The following is a 5,462-nucleotide window of genomic DNA, read 5'->3' on the forward strand; positions in this document are numbered from 1 at the left end:
AGGCTGGAGAAGCTCATAGCCCAAGTTGCTAGAAGTCCAGTGTTAAGTTTTCACAGCCTGTGATGATTTGGGGTGTGATGTCATCTGCTGGTGTTGGTCCATTGTGTTTTTTTCAATATTGTTTTTCCAAAGTCACTGCACCTGTTTACCAAGAAACTTTGGAGCACTTTACTTCTGCAGACCAACTTTTTGAAGATGCTGATTTCATTTTCCAGCAGGATTTGGCACCTGCCCACATCACCAAAAGCACCAAAAGTTGGTTAAATGACCATGGTGTTGGTGTGCTTTACTGGCCAGCAAACTCACCAGACCTGAACCCCAGAGAGAATCTATGGACTATTGTCAAGAGGAAAATGAGAAACAAGAGACCAAAAAATGCAGGTGAGCTGAAGGCCGCTGTCAAAGAAACCTGGGATTCCATACCACCTCAGCATGCCACAAACTGATCACCTCCACGCCGAACTGAGGCAGTAATTAAAGCAAAAGGAGCCCTTACCAAGTATTGAGTACATGTACAGTAAATGAACATACTTTCCACAAGGCCAACAATTCACTATTTTTTTTAGATATTGAATTGGTGGGGTTTTGTGAAATGTGAGCCAAAATCATCACAAAAAAACAAAAAAAAAGTCAGTTTCAAAATTAAGTTGATTTACTGAAATAAACTTTCCCACGATATTCAAATTTATTGAGATGCACCTGTATATCTTATTATATTATTATATTTTATTCATATGATATTTCATATGTTAAAAAGACCTGTTTTTATTTTAATTTTGTATTATTATTATTTTAATTAAAAAGACATGAATATACATGAAAAGGTAAAAACAGTGTGATTAAAAAAAAACACAAATCAATTAAAAAAAGTGTCATACCAAACTTTATATAAAGTTTGCACAGACTAAGCCAGAGCGTGCGTGCATGTCACAACAGGGAAGCCCTCGCGCCCTCAGATCAGTTGGATGTGGTTATGTACAAGAGGTAAAAATTATAAAATACTGTTCGTTTTTATTTACACAAACCGCTCGTTTCGTGTCTTAGGTCATCAATGTGTACTTATGATGTGGAATTGTTTCATTTGGACTCCTCTGTGCATGCTCTTTCAGGTGGTGACCACCTAAAAATATCAAAATGGGAAATACTGCGGAAACAAAGAAACCTACATCTTGGATGTCATTGAGATAAGCTAAAGCATACCAACATTTAATTTGAAAGTGAACTATCCCTTTAAAGGACAAATATCCCCCCCAAAAACATATTTCTTTTTTGTGTAAGTACACATGATTGATTATGTAGTCTCAAAATAGTGTTGTATGAAATGGTAACCTCGTGATTTGTTTGAGATGCTATTTATTCTTCATGGTTTAGCATATATTTTCCTGGTTGTGCGTCCTCAGTATGGCATTCTAACTATAGTAAAGGGTGACATCATACATTAGCTCAATACTGTCTATATAAACTAGTAACTCTGTTGTTTGAATATAAGTAAACCAAAGGACACCTGGGAAATGCCATGAGATTAATCCAAAAAACTCTCTAAAATTACAGCGAACACAATCACTTGTAATTAAAAGTCTTGATGTGTAGTGATAAGCTAAATGTGCTTCGTTTTAAAAAAAAACTGAAGCACAGTTGCTTTTGGTAAACTGAACAATGTAAAGCCTATTTCTTACCTTTAGATGGAGACACTGCACACGTCCTGCTCAGTCACAGTCTCAAGCAGATTATCAATGCTGTCATTTCCTTTAGAAATCTCACAGAAAAACGTAAGTAGACATACAGATAAATATGCATTTAACTAGCAAATCTCTAAAGGGTGATTCAATATCGATTCATATTGAATGAACAATAATTATTGTCTTTTATCTTTTGATATAGTTTTTGAAGGACCAGCTTTTTTGAAAGTGAAAAGGCTCAAAGTTCTAGTTTTCATAAAATAAAATGATGCTGTTTTTCCACAGCCTGATCTGAATTTAAAATAGCAACTTCATATTACAGGCTACAGCACACAACAAAGTCGCTAGCCTAAAACTCCTCAATAACTTATTCCACAGGTGCGTAGTTAATTTAGCAATCTGAAAGAGGAGCTCCAAACGAGATGATGTATAAAAAATACATATTGAAGTGTCAATGGCATGTTTGCCACCAGAGACCATTCATGAGACTCCTTGTTAATATGATCTCTAATTAATCATTGTCAGTTATTTTTCATCATATTTTATTCTCACACTTTACTTTTTGCCTTTTCGTTCTTTCTTTGCTTTTTGGTCCTTGGATACTGCATTCTGACCTGTTCTTACCACATTCAGTCATACATTTTTGTGGCCTTTGGACTAGAAGAAATGTAGCCATATGAAAGTAATGTGAAAGTATGATACTCAGTTTATTAAAGACACATCTTCTGAATCATCCAAGAATAATTAGCTTATTAAAAAGGACCCATAAAGAATATACCAGGCACACCTTTGATGAAATTGTTAGGGAAATCTGTCATTGTCAGGCTAGGAATTATCTGTAAAATCATAGGCCTACATAGCTGGGGCTCTGATTAGATCATCTGCCAGCAAGATAACTTTCTGCAGCTAACCAGTCAAAACTCTGTAGTGTAATAACCTAGATAGTTATAAAACTGCATCTACAAAATCTTGTAGCCTACATTATTCTAACAAGGAAAAAAAAACATAATTAGCTCAAATCAAATTCACTGGCACAACTTTTGCAGATGTGAGGTCTTGAAAACAGTGTTTTGAATTGATTGCGACAGGACCAGTTCACCTGTCCAGTGTGTCTGGATCTACTGAAGAATCAGTGATCATTCCCTGTGGACAGAGTCACTGTATGAGCTGTATTACAGACCGCTGCCCTCAGTGCAGACAGATCTTCAGTCCAAGACCTGCTTTAGGCAAAAGCACCATCTTGGGTGAAATGGTAGAGAAACTGAAGAAGACTTGTGGGAAAGTTGTGGCTTAGTGGTAAGAGAATTTGACTCCTAACCCTAAGGTTGTGGGTTCAAGTCTCAGGCCGATAATACCACGACTGAGGTGCCCTTGAACAAGGCACTGAACACCCAAGTGCTCCCTTGGCGCCGCAGCATAAATGGCTGCCCACTGCTCCGGGTGTGTGTTCACTGCTGTGTGTGTGCACTTTGGACGGGTTAAATGCAGAGCACAAATTGTGAGTATGGGTCACCATACTTGGCTGTATGTCACGTCACTAAATTACAAGCTGCTGATGCTGGAGATGTGGAGTGTGACGTCTGCACTTGAAGAAAACACAAATCTGTTAAGTCCTGTCTGGAATCTTATTGTCAGACTCATTTTGATCGTCATGAAGAATTTTGCTCAGGTAACCCACACAAAGTGATTGATGCAACTGGACAACTGCAGCAGATGTTCTGTCCTCAACATCATAAGCAACTGGACATAATGAACATAAAAACCATGACACCATAACAGGTATTCAAGGAGACAGGTATTACTAAATATGATTATTACTATTGACATTAAATTAGTTAATTAAATGGGCAGTTTTTAAATGGATTGAATCTTTTGTTGAGGCATTTGGAAGCAAAGCTACTGTAGCATCTTTCTAACTGTAATTGGGTGTGCATATGACTGTACTGATTGAAAAAAAAATCACTATTCTTAACATTACATAGTTTCTTTATGTAAAATAACATTTACTAGCTTGACTGTTATTTTTATTTTTTACTGTTATTTTATTCATTTTTTCCACAGAAAAACCTGGAGCAAAAACAATAAACTTACAGCAAAAAAATCCAGATGATCAAGGCAGATCTTCAGCAGCTGAGAGAAGAAGTGAAGACTCATAAGGTGAGTTAGCTACTTGTAGAAACATCTCATGGTTTGGAGCCATAACCTTGTGGACAGTGATCTAACATAGTACAACAGTTTAAGCCTTGGCTTGTGGTCCTTTTTCCAATCCCACTCCCCTATTGCTGTCACTCCCCTAATGTCCTCTCAACATAAGAAGATGAAAAAAAAAGTTAAAAAAGAAATATAACTGGTCAGTTAAGACTCTCTTCCAATCAGTGAGGATCCCAGTTCACTTCCAGTCCCACCGAAGCTTGCAGCACGCTGCACAGAAGGCAGTAGAGGAACTTTACTGAACCGATGCGTCTAATGGAGAGAAGCCGATCTGAGGTCACACAGCTGATCAGAGATCATGAAAAAGCTGCAGTGAGCCAAGCTGAAGAAAACATGAAGGAATTGGTGCAGGAGATTGATGATCTGAAGAGGAGAGACACTGAACTGGAGAAGCTTTCGCACACAGAGGATCTCATCGATTCCCTGCTGGTAACATATAGCTTTTGAGAACAAAAACAGGACTGTGTGTCTTTTTTTTTTTATCTTTTCAAATTATTATTATTTTGTTGTTTCTCTTTGTGTGTCTGTAGAGTTTCCGTGGGGGGCCTGTAATACCACCTTTGTATTTGTGTGAATTCTCTTCTCATCTCTTCTCTTCCCTTATGATGATATAATTAAAGCAGTTTCTTTGCTAAAAGAAAAACTCGAAGGTTTCTACAAAGAGGAGATAGTAAAGATAGAAAAGCTTTCTGGTACAGGTAAAACACTGGAGCCAGAGCCTCAATCGACGTCAGTCCAGGTGGGTGAGCCAACTGTTAGACACACGGTGGTCAAAGTGTCAGTAGTGAGCAAGGGCACAAAGAAATGCCCCACCCACTGCACCACCACTGAGGGTGAGCTGAAGCAGGACTTGGGAGATTTAATACTTTTATCCTGAGGTTTTTCTGTCATCTGATGTCTGCCCTGTCATGACCATGGAGGTTACATTTACATTTACATTACATTTACATTACATACAGGTTGTGAGTGAACTGTCTGTGTATATTGAAGACAATATGTCTCTCATTAGCAACCCTACTTAATCAAATCTGTTCATTCTGTCTTTGTCCGGCATTCTGTGTCTGTTCGTTCGTTCGTGATTCCGCCCTCTCTGGAGATAACCTGTCATGGAATTTATTAAAGTGTGTTTTAAAACTTATTCATCTTCATTGTCCTGCCTAATAAAACCATTGTGTAACTTTATAATTCTTTAAAAATTGTAGTACTGTGTTGAATTGCCACTTATTCAATGTAAAAAGTAGAAATGGGCAGATGAAGCCTCCTGAAGCTTTTGAGGCTCTTTCCTGATTGTAGCTACCAAAGAAGATTCTAAGCCCCTGCCTCTGACATCTAGTGGTCAGCTGTAATTATAGCAGACAATTAAAAAATTATTTACACATTGTTAATTCCAGTTTCAACACAAAAGCAATACTCAGCAATAACAGTTTATATTCAATCTGAAAATCAGTGTCCACACATTAACTTGTTACTATGAAGCAGGGAGGTAACACCAAGCATTTCACGTCTCCTTATAATGAATGAAGCCGCACCAAAGGTTCAAATCAGTCACCTTGCTTCTTGTGTTTTTTTATT

At 37.6% G+C, this 5,462-nt stretch overlaps 1 long non-coding RNA gene across 1 annotated transcript; it reads left to right on the top strand.

Annotated features, from left to right (window-relative positions):
• The first annotated feature begins 758 nt into the window (after positions 1-758).
• Positions 759-5,028, top strand: LOC127984400 (uncharacterized). Its single transcript, XR_008160587.1, has 2 exons — positions 759-4,319; positions 4,421-5,028. It is a non-coding gene; the product is annotated as an uncharacterized LOC127984400 (long non-coding RNA).
• The last annotated feature ends 434 nt before the right edge of the window (positions 5,029-5,462 follow it).

Source organism: Carassius gibelio, chromosome B20 (assembly GCF_023724105.1).
Source record: "Carassius gibelio isolate Cgi1373 ecotype wild population from Czech Republic chromosome B20, carGib1.2-hapl.c, whole genome shotgun sequence".
Classification (NCBI taxonomy): domain Eukaryota; kingdom Metazoa; phylum Chordata; class Actinopteri; order Cypriniformes; family Cyprinidae; genus Carassius; species Carassius gibelio.